The sequence below is a fragment of the Chlamydotis macqueenii genome, chromosome 1 (genome assembly GCF_036417535.1).
Source record: "Chlamydotis macqueenii isolate bChlMac1 chromosome 1, bChlMac1.mat, whole genome shotgun sequence".
NCBI lineage: Eukaryota > Metazoa > Chordata > Aves > Otidiformes > Otididae > Chlamydotis > Chlamydotis macqueenii.
This window is the reverse complement of record NC_141556.1, coordinates 78,800,615-78,812,938: the sequence shown is the minus strand read 5'-3', so window position 1 is coordinate 78,812,938 and position 12,324 is coordinate 78,800,615. Positions and strand designations below refer to the sequence as shown.

The window sequence follows — 12,324 nt, the reverse complement described above, 5'->3', positions numbered from 1 at the left end:
AAGTTCTTTGGGAGACACCAAAAGACAACATCTTGCCACCAATTGAAAAAGATTTAACAAACGAGAAGAAAAATCATACTGGAGGCACAGCTTGCTTCTTTCCTTAGAGGAGAGCTTAGCATCAAGATATGTGAAGGAAGTAACCAGTCCTGTGGTATTTTCCCGTGGAAATGGTTGGAGGGAATATGGAAGGAGTTTTGCTAGCAGTTTCTAATCAACTAAAGCTTAATAAGCCATCATCTTGGCTTTTGCAAATCTAGCTCATTCTGCATTTCACAAACGAGGCAGGATTAATTCAACATCATTTTGGTGCTCTGACTTTCAGCACAGAGATCACAACACAGTAATTTGATGTTGCTCCCACTGCTAAATAGAGGTGGTGCCCCATTCAAGGAACTTAAACTAAAATCAATTGTTTTTCGAGTGTCTTTACTAGATCTTTGGTCAGTGTCCCTTCAAAATTCTTCCAGCAAACCACTTCTGCCATAACAATCTGAACGAGTCTGATTGATTGCAATTATGATGTGTGAACTTGAAGACATACAGTTTTAAACATTTAAATGCTCACTAATGAGGCAATTTTTATCTTTGCCACTTCTTTATGGAAATACTGAGCTCATTAAATTAAAGCATAGATATTTTTCCAAAATCATAGTTAATGTGAATTGCCAAAATAAACATATCAATAGACTGTAAAGGGAATATTAAGTCTGTTCTCCCTCAAAATACAGAAGATCCTCACTATTTATGAAGCCCTTAAACAATGTGAGAACTCAGATACTTTTCTAAAGTCTCCTTAAAGACTACAAGAAGTTCTCTCTTCACTTGTTCTACTACTGCATAAATAAAAGAAGACATGAAAAGCTAGGTAGGTTTCTTCCAATTATTGGCTGTTGGTAGCAAGGAGATGAGTTAATCTATAGTTAATGAAAGGATGCAAAAGTGATCATCACTTATTTTTATATTATTGCAGCACTGTAACAGGATCAGGGCTCTTAAAAGAGCCCTGCATTTCAAGCAGAAAAGATAACTCAATGGAATCCTGCAAGTAAAAGCTGAACAAGCAGAACCTTTGCCTGCATGGACCTGCGCATTCTCATTTCCAGTCCTCCTTCATTCCCACAAGCAAATGAACATGCACATGCTCACCTAGTGAAGACACTACTTAATAGGTAGTCTGTGACAGCGTGCAACGGAAATCTCTTTCAAATGTCTAGTTTAAGAACAAAAGAGCAGACTGTGGACACAGTGAACAATGAATGTTAACTAGAATGTGCTTTGGTGCAATAGTTTTTTATTAAACCTTTAGCAACAGGCAAGGAAGGACTTTGGCTTTCATAATATTATTTTGTAATCCTGCCTCCTTGGAATAATCTATTCTTGTTTATTATTCTTTATTATTCTAATAATATTAATTTATCAGCATTACCACAAGCAGTTCCTCAGTCAACATTAATGCACAGTTGTGGTACACATTTCTTTTAACTTTTAAAGAATGCCCTTCACAAGCTACCTGCGTCTCAGATACAAGAATGTAATTCCACACTTAACACGAATTACAGTTGAGTATTTTTTTTTTTTCAGATCTAGTTAATTGCTGTTTTCCTGCTCAATATACATTAAGTGGACAGACAGATTGAGCTGAGCAACCTGTGCTCCACGACAGACAAGACATTCCTCCATCCAGAGCTATGCCTTTAAGAGGTCTACAAGTAGCACCAAGAGCTCAGCACCAGAGCAGCAGCTCTCTCCACTCCCTGCTTCCAGCAATTATATGGCCATGGAGAAGTCACAGCCCCACTAACCTGTTCAAATATGTAACAGAGGAACAGTAAGTGTGTCACCTGCGCAGTCCTTGTTGTTTCAATCTTTCCATTCCCACTGTCCCCTTACCCTTAAAGGGTCAGGAAGCCTATGCAGAAAAAAAGTGAGGTATGGGGGTTTTCCCACTTATATAAGTATGATCTGAAGAGTGTAAATTTATAGCCATTAATCATAGTCCATCCCCTCTTGCTGCAGAAATGACAAAACCAAATCAGAATTAGGCTTTTGTATGCCCATATACTAAAGAAATGATATACCGTAACACTAATGTGACATCAGTACATCAATTCATTTCAGCAAGTGTCAAAACAAAACACCCTTTTTCCATTCTTTACTATTTCTCAAGCATAAACCACAGCCAACAGATTCAAATCTTAAAAACTGCAATACACACATATAAAAAGGATCTGAGATGTAAAAACTTCTCAAGTGCCTAGAAAGAAGATTTTTTTACCGCTATTTTTGACTTACAAAGTAGATTAGAAATTAAATTTTCACCAGAAATACAGCACATGAACTGTTGGTGTAATTACTCATTTGTGAGGAAAAATATAAGACTTTTTTAGCACTGTATCTCATATTCTTTAATGTTGCGTTACTGCTGCCACCAGCAAAACACAATATATGTAGTAAAATCAAGCCACTGCAGAGTCATTTAATATCCCAATTTGCTTCCATAGGATCAGAACTATTTTCGAGGCATTTTTCCTTTTACAAATCTGAATGATGCTTAAGCTCTAAAGAAGACTTTGGAACTTCCAAAACAACAGGAAAATACAAGTTTCAGTATCCGGACATTTTAATATCATCACTCTCTACAATATATGAGGTATCCCCCTTTGGGGACATATTTAGAAGCTCGGTAGTAAATTAGTGAAAAGGAAGCAATCCTGGAGACGACTGTTTATTTTGGAAATGGTGCACAATTTCAGCAGACCCATTTCCTCTATGGCCCGACATGATTATGGCATGCAGGAAAAGCCATGCTTACCACTCAACCAGGTAGCCTCTCATTGTCAAACATAGCACAATCAAAAAATAGAAAAAGCAAGGATGGGGATTCTGCCCCCCTGCCCCCTCCCCTGGTTCTGCAGCTTTTAAAAAATGAGCCTACTTGAGTACTTTGGTTCCCTTTAGGCACCAGCATCACCAAACTTTGCTCAAGCATTGCCACGCTGAACAGTAAGGAGCAGAACACTGCAGGCCTACAATTTAGAACAAACAGCATCACCCAATGGCAGAAATTCAAAACTGCAGAAGACAGTGCAGTTTTTTTTTCTCTTCCTAGACACAAAGGAAAACAGGAGAAAGGGAGGAAAAAAAAAAAAAAGAAAACCAAACACTTGGTCTCTTTCTGAAGAGTAGGTGCTCGATATGGCCTCATGTGCTTTAACAGGAGTTTTAGCAAACAATTTTCAGGGCGGGTAACAAATCATATTGCCTTGAAGGCAAATAGGCAAAGAGAACTGATGGCTCACAGCTGCTGTTTTGATAAGGCAAAGCCAATCTGAAACGTGCAAGACATTACACCTCTACTGAACCTGACGATGGGCTGTCACAGGAGTGGGCGGAGTTAAGTAACTGAACCCCACTGTGATGAAACAGAAACTGAACACGAGACTTCTGTAAGCGCATTCATAAGCTTCTGTCTAGCTCAATGCTTCTCTGATTTTGGTGGGAAAGTTACTTATCGGGACTCAGGGTCATGTGTTCAGCATCCTGCTTGCTGATCAATGGTAAGCAATCTTCCACCATCCCCTTTCACGAGCCTTCACACAAAGTCTCCTTCACATCCTCTTCACTCTGAATGTAGTCTATCACATATGCCATGTTTCATCATTTCCTCAGTGAAAGTATTTTATTTGCTTCCAAAATATCAACTGAACTAACATATTACAAGTAGCGATGGCCAAATCTCTACATTTATCAAAACAGAAAAATATTTTTTTTCTATGTTTACAAACTTTAGGATTGTCATAAAAACACAAGCTGAGAAACATTAGTATCTCACAATAACCAAGACTTAGTAACTACCCAGGAAACAGATGAAAAGATTAATAATTCCTGTCCCTTGCAGGGTAATTAAAACAGCAAACACAACCTCTTGTAAGTGGAAAGAAAGAGAAAGTTTTATGTATCCAGAAAGGATCACATTCAACACTCATAGCATTACAACATCAGTCCACTGTGAAGTCTGGTGCAGCTTTAAAGAAAAAAAAAAAAAAAGAAAAAGAAAAAAAAAAAGAAAAAAAAAAGAAAGAAATCATATGTGGGATGGCAGTTAAGAAAAGGTGGGGAAACTCAAAGTTCATGCTGAGGTTAGAACAACGAAAAACAACATAGAAAACTAATGAAATTCCTTGTTACAGTAACGGAAAAATATATGTCACTTCTATCTGACACCAGTAAAAGTGGAAAGAATTTAGATTAACAGCTCAGACTTGAGCTGGAGAATAACTATGCAGAAAGGTAGACATTCTTCCACATATGGTGGTCTTGCCCCCAGCAATCAGTAACTCTGGCAAAAAGCAGGAAACACAGATAAAGCCCATTCCTGCAATACAGAGTATAGTATGTCTTCTGAACCTTTTTTAAAATATTGTATTAGTCACATCAGAGGGTGGTTATTTAGTGACAGTTTTCCTAACTTTGAGTACCCTAAACAAACTCAGTTCTTCACCTCCTAGTAAACTATCAAGAAACATTTCTGGTTGATACAGTACTATTCACTTAACTGAGAAGGATATATGGAACAACAACAACAAAATATCTGAAGACCTCAGAATATTTTGCAAGCTACTAGAACCTTAACATCCCAAGTCTTACTAAAGCATCTGAATCTAAGCTGGAGAAATGAAAGAAAAAGTTGTTATGACTCCTAGACTCCTTTTTCTAGAAGTAGGGCACATCACCTCCCATCTTTACAGGCCTCAACATACACACCTGGAAAAAGAAATGACAAGGCTGATCAAAGATCTTTGAGGAAAGCAAAGACATTTTCTGATTTCAGTGGGCTTTAAACCAGGGCATTTGCCCAACAGATCTTGAGGCTATTCTTGAAAAAAAAAAGTTCCTGCAAAGCCCAGGAGAACATTCCTCTGTTTTACAAAGGAGGTAACACACTAATAATAACCTGCGATAGCCGCAGTACAGCCGTAACGCCCTCATTGTATAGGTATACCAACCTCACGTTGGTATTACAGAAATCACTCCAAGCAGTGAGGACTACGACACAATACATCTTTCAGGTATGTACTACATCAGACCATTCTGCAAACTGACAAGTCTAAAAAGCCTGCATCAGTACAAAACACTCTCTGGTGAACACCAAGTTTAATTCATGTCTGCCAAATGTACGATAATAGTACTCAGTCCACCGGACCAGGAAAGGAGTCACAGGAACATTTGAGAATTCTTTCATATAAAAGTCAATACCTTCTTTTTATATTTCAGTCTGGCTTAAAATAAGTATTTTTCCATGAGCTGGTCATCTTAAACAGGCACATTAAATCTCAATGCTACAGATGCAGTTTCAACACTTAGAATTACTATGAGTTTGAAAAAGGTCTAGAGATGGCTGTTTGACAACAGTGTGCTGAGCTTTCCTTTAAAAAGGGCTGGAGTCCTGTCCTGCGCCACAGTGGTAACAGGGTTCAACAACAAATAGGGTTCAACAAACCACTCAGAGTCAAGAACAGGCCAACAAGCCTGTAAGTTGGTACTGACTGTTTGGAAATGTATGTAGAGACAGCTTGTTTTAATTTTAAATCTTAGAAGATATCTAGTCATCTTACTTCTTTCCTATCTTCCCTCTCCACTATAAATCAAAAGAATTAATTTAATTTCTAGAGCTATCCAACATCTTAATTTAAAACACTATGATCTTCACAGGAATAATCCTCTTCCCACAATCTCTCTTCTACTCCAAAATGCCCAAGTCTTGTTCTTGTTTTTGGCAAATATATGTTGCACAAAATCATCTTTCTACAGACATCTTCATATTGGCAGAAACCAATGTAATTTGCATTTATGTATATTCAAGGTTTGGTCTAAGTCCCAGCCTATGATTCATGAGAACATAATAATATACAGATTGATCTTTATACTCCTTTATCTGTTAGACGGTAATTGTGGTAATCCTTCACATGAAGTCGGCCAATAATGTACCAGAAGGGAAGCACGATACTGTGCATATGTCAGCCTTCACCTAATCAGTGAGGCTACCCAGACGATTGATATGTGAAGATGTCTCTATGTAGTATGCAATTTAAATATCAACTGGAAGCTGTTTAAAATAAAACCTAAACAAAAAATAGCTTATGCACTATTAAAATTACCTTTACTATGAAAATTTGACTGTACCTAAGTGCATCTAAGTTCCTTGCAAGAGAAAACTTTCAATGCACTGTATGACCGAGGCTTCAAGTTAAATTGGTCAAACTGGACAAGTCACAAGGAATGGCTGGATCAACTGTATCAATTGCCTAAAATTGGTGGAGTAGATGGGGGAATAGGAGCAGAAAAAGAGGGAACATTAACTTGTTGCCTATAAAGAAGCAGCACAACAGAATAAAGTTTTGTATTATTCTGTAACAACAAATGAATCACATCATTGTTATAAAAATAACTTAGCACTTTACAAAACATACCACATCAGGCATGCACCTCAGACCTCAGAGCAAAAAAAAAAAAAAAACAACCCACACCAACTCTTTATTACTCATTACTTAGAGATCTGATGATTCTCTTTTGTTTAACAGTCTAACACTTTGATGAAAATCTTGGCACTTTATTAAGGATTCATGATTGTGACAGAGCTAAAGACTAACATAAAATCCATAATGGACCAAGACTAGAAACAGTTACCTTATATGTCGCAACTGATTAAAGATACTCTTGAACCACAAGACACTTTTCTACTTGGAGTATTCTCTATACTAGTTGGGTAGAGATCTCAGTTCCACAGCAAAATCTAGGCTTTTAAAGCACTTCTGTGAGAAAGTCCATTTTAAGCTTTACTGCTGACTTACAGTGCTATACCTAGACAAAACTTACCAACTAAGGGGCTCAGTCCTGCAACATCCCGAATGCTTGTCCTTATCTAGAAAAGCATTAAAACATAGAGATAGCTACAATATTGGAATAGCCCCATCCAAACAGTGGAAACCATTCAGAACTTTACAGTTAGGTGTGCAGGAGCTCACCACTTCAGACCATCCAGATCCAAAAGTCTCCTCCTTTTTTGCTCAACTCTAAACTAAGAATCTATTCCATTTCAGACTTATGTTTAACATCAGAAGAATATAACAATTACAATTATGCAGGTTTCTAATGAAGAAACCAAAGTGGTTTACTTCTCTCCTCCCACTCTCAACAGCATATGCAGATAAACGTGGGATGTTCTTTATGCAAGTAACTCCAAATCCTGCCATGCCAGGAAGAATGTAATTTATTTAAGAAGTTACATTAATTCTGAAGAAAAAGCACAGATAAGGTCATAGAGTCTTTCTGAAAACCTCAGGTGAGAAAGAGGCAATGGTTCAATAAAACGAGGTATTTGTCTTTGATTTAAAATTTTCTATTTTATAATCACCAGAATAAGAAGATTAAGTTAAGGAACTGAGTGGTGACAATTTGATCTATGGATGCTGGCATAGTTTTCTAACTGTATTCTAACTGGAATCACTGTACACCCTGCCCCAGTAAAAAGAAGAATGGAAAACTGAATTCCAAACAAGTAAAATCTTGTTCATTCTTTCAGGCAGAACGGTCTTCAAATTAAGGAGCTAGTCTCATATAAAACAATTTGGCTTAGATATATTAAAAAAAAATTCCAACCTATATTAAACATATTAAACAATATCCAGGCAGATCTGTTGCTTGCTATTTTTATTAACTTTAACTGTAGAAGCTTATTTTTTTTTTCTTTTCTCTCAAAATACTTCCTTTCTCAACTCTGCACTGACAAAATCCAATACAATTACATTAGAGGAAGCATTTCTGCCACCTCAAACAAAAAACAGACATGTGAAAAAAATTACCCTTGTAAATTGTTGATCTCAGAGTGATTCCATTTAGGTAAGAAAGGTCAGTACAATTCTGTATTTAAAATTTCTGTATTTAAAATTTCTTCCCCCATATAAATACCAGAACAACTTTGCCAATGAAACACACACATTCCAAGATTAGTATCCTATCATTGGGCCTATCAGCAGCTCCAGTATTCCCTCTTTACCTCAGGGAATCAGTTTTGCTTTTAATAGGCTGATTAAGAAAAAGAGACACCTCAAAAATATACTTGTGTGTATTCACTCTTCTGCAGGGAACAGAGATCTCTCGGTGTGTATCAAACTATCCCAGCATACTAGTCACATTGGTAGATGAAGCAAGCAGGTAGCAATTAACTACCTATCCTGTCAGTAACAAGACTCAGTTAAAGATGGCAAAGCCAACACAATCAGATTACAGTAGCAAACCCAAGCTAAGTGCTTTGTTCTTACTAAGTTAGGCTCAACCTTTCTTTCAGAAATAGCACAATTTTTCCTTTCAGAATCTGAAAAAGCCACAGTACAGCCTGATCTCAGCATGCCAGTGTTCTGCCAGCTGATTCCCCCGTTTGATCTCAGAGGTAATACTGAACTAAAGTGAATAGTGAATAAACACTGCAATTAAACTTTGTCAAGTTTTCTGCTTCCTTTCAAGTTCCTGTTTACTAACTGCAGCAAGGTTCTGTGATTGAAGACTATGTAATTCCTTTCTCTTTACAGGAGAGGAAGGGAAACAATGCAGAGCAAGGTCTACATCATTCCGCTTATTCAAGTACTGATTACACTTGCAATTAATTTAAGTATTTTAAACATGTCACACTGCATAAACACCTAACAACATAAACAACAGTTCTAGTGAAAGGTAGTAAGGTTGTGCAGAGCAGTGCTATCTGTCACAATAAGGCAGAAATTAGTCATCTCACTTTCCAATAAATACTCTTGTAAATCGACAAAGAAATGGAGGTGCAGATTAATTGCTACGACCTATTTTGTATTTGTTTCATTTCTACAATAAAGGATTACATCCTCTATACTTTACTCATTAGGTTTCTTTCATAAGGTTTATTCTTTACTAGAACAGTTCTACTAAACCAGCAGAAAGAGCTGGGCTGAATCCACCACTTTATAGCTCTAGAAGTGAGAGTAGAAAATAAGTGCCTAAAGCTTCTCGGCATGAAAACAACAAACAAGGTGAGGGGAGTATGGAGGAATTTTCACTTTTTCCTTCTGAGAAGTTCACTCATCAACTACCAGCCAAAACGTCTACTCCTTGCTCAGCCTGAGAACCCATCTCCTTCCTTCCAGTATATTTAATAAAAACACACAAGACATCTTTGTGAAGGAGGCCCAAGAACTGAAATACCAGCCACAGGACTGTCCCACATGTATGACAATAACTCTTGAGAGCTTTTCTTCCTGCAGAGAGAGAAAGCATAGGAGAACTGCACATCCACTACAGGCTCTTGGCAGGTTCAACACAGAACTACCTCAACACTTCTTATCCTAAGCACAGCACTTTTATTTGTTCTTCTCTTCATGAGACAGTGTGTGCAACTCAGGACATGCATATATCCAAAATTTATCAGCCCAAAATGAACATTTTATCAGACACTTTTCTTACAAATACCAACCCATCCAGCCTCACAGAATATGCAAGTGGGCAGTAAACCTGACAAGACCCATTTTAATAACTGCATCTCAGTTTACGCCTTAAACATCTGCCCACTCCCTGATAGACTAAGAACTCATCACAATAGTGTAAACAAAACTGTGAGGAAGAAAAGATGTAAAGAATGCATTCTTATTGCTAACAAAGTACAAGCTAAAGAATGCTTTTTAAAAACAAAGAATAGTTTTAAACAGAGAGTGAAGAAGCAATAAAGCACTAGTAAGATATTTGTCTGCTTCAAAGCATTACATAATTTCTCACCACTGCCAACAAACCAACGCACCAGTCCTCTAAAATTATTCTCCCACTCCAGGCATTCTCTGTTGCTTTAACTCTCTCACGAGTGCCCCATACAGTAGGACTGCACCATCCTACTTCAGGAGGCACGCACTGCATGAGGTGTAGGCTGGCTCAAGACCCACCTCCTAGAGAACAAGTTGGTTGTCACTTGACTCTTGAAGAAGCTCCTGAAGACAGTCATGCAACTCTGTTCACTCAAAGGACTTAGCCCAAGCTACCATTCCAGCCCTAAGTCTTTGGGGACTACTTACGTTTTCAGAACAAGTCAGGCAGAACAACACAAAGCACTAAGGTTATATTATAAAAACAGGGGCTATATTTGTTATTATTGATTATTATTAGTGTTCTATTACTCCATGTACTAACACATTATCATTGTTACTGGGAAAAGAGATCTACTGGGACTGGAAATTTCAGAAAAATGCTACAGAAAACAAGTGTGAAAGCCTCAGTTAACTGAAGAGTCAGAACTATTCAAGCAAGTGATGCGTGACCTTCTCATGGCAGGCAACCAGCTAAACCAACTAAAGGGAAAGCCACTTCCTCAACTTGTGCCTGCAATTGACACAGTAAGTCCCACAAAAGTAGCAGTCAATGGTAAGGCCCAAGGTCTCTCAGATGCATTGGTTAGCTGGCTTGTTATATAAAACATTCTACCCTGTATTACATTACTTTTGATTGAATATAAAAAATAAACTCTGTGTAAACCCAATAACGGATATAAAACAAGACCTATATTGTGAGATACTACTCTGAAGAGATATGTGGGAACCCAGGAACTAACCCCGCTTTCATGCAGTTCTAGGTCTGATACAGGCCAACACTTGGAACAATTCACTCCCATCTCAAAACTTTAGTTTTCTCATCTGTGCAAGGATATGGGCTGCTTTCCCTGTCTTCACAAGCATGCGCTTATGTATGGAAACTGCCTTAAAAATGGCAAGTGCATTTATTAGAATTAATTTAAACGTATTAAATAAACTGAAGGTACAGACAGGATATCATAATATTGGCATTTCTAAAGTTTCCACAGAACTCAAATAGTGTTCCATGATATCACACACAAGAATCTAAGTAATTTTCAAGACAGCATAAAGCAATACTATTATGTGCAGGCAATTCAAGGCAAGTTAATACCCAGCTTCCATTGAAAACACTAAGCCTGCATGTCTAATTGCTCCAGGGGCCTTTGAAAATCCCAGCAAAAGTGAACAATAAGCAGTAAATCAACCCTTTCAAAATGAAAGCAACCCCCTCACCACCATTATCATATGGTATTCCACAAAAATGTATTTCACTTACACAAACACATATTACATCATAACGAGTCAGAGACAGAGCTATGCAAGTGTGATTAACAGGATTAATATTTTTCAGAAATATTAAAACCCTTTGCTATATAACATAATATGAATGGGGAAAGGAAGAATCATTACTATATTTCCCATCTATATGATCATATTAGCATTTGTTAGACAAAGAGGCTAGCATTCCTCAGATTTTCCATTTCTCTGTCCTGCAGACAAATAAAAAAAAACTCAACAAAAGGAGGTGCTCCCCTCATACACTATGAAAATGCTCAGTTGCCATTATAAATGTCTAACTTGATAAACACTGCAGCAACTGAAAACAAATCTGACAGCACCAGTACAAAATAATAGAATCATAGAATATCTCAAGTTGGAAGGGATGCATAAGCATCATCGAGTCCAACTCCAAAATGAAGTAATCACAAAAACAGTATTTAGTAAACAGAAGCTTCCATCCGAGACTCATTTTTCATTACTCAGTGTCTTGATAGCTCAGTATTAATTACTGTGGCTTTGCTACTTGCTGACATTGAGCACCTTAAGAGAGAAGTAAGAATATTCCATTATATCTTTTATACTTTCTTCAATATACCCTTCTTTTATGTTTGTAATTTTGTTGTTGTGATCAGGTGAAAACTTTGATTCAAATTAATAAAACAATGAAAAGAAAAGAATCCCAAATTTCCCTGTTCAAAGTCATTAACAAGTCTGCTCAAGACCATTTCCTTCCAGGACAAGGCTGCCATAACAACAGACACTTCTAAGAGAAAAGGAATGTAAGGGAATCGACAGAGGGTTTCTCTATAACAAGAACTCACAAGGAAGAACTAGAGAAACAGAAAGGTTTCATGAAGCTGAGGATACCATAAATACACCATGTGGTTGCTTAGGCCAAATGAGAAATGTAACCTACTTGATTTTCGGAAGTGCTCAGATGAGCTGTAAGACAATATTATTTCAAGACTGCTTTTCTTGTTGAAATTACATTAGTCTAACAAGACTTGGAGGAAAGCCACATCTTTTATCACACTAAGAAAAAGGGTTTCATAGTTAAAAACATGCTGTTCCTTCTTTTTCCTCATTGTGGAAACAAAACTAATTTTACATAGAGGAATTCTAAACATAAAGTTTGAAATTATTTGATGGAAGCAGACCAACATTTTTCAAGTGGCAT

At 37.2% G+C, this 12,324-nt stretch overlaps 1 protein-coding gene across 1 annotated transcript in view; it reads right to left on the bottom strand.

Annotated features, from left to right (window-relative positions):
* The window catches only part of ATXN10 (ataxin 10), a 103,237-nt gene that overhangs the window by 32,040 nt on the left and 58,873 nt on the right, over positions 1–12,324 (bottom strand). The window lies entirely within an intron of this gene.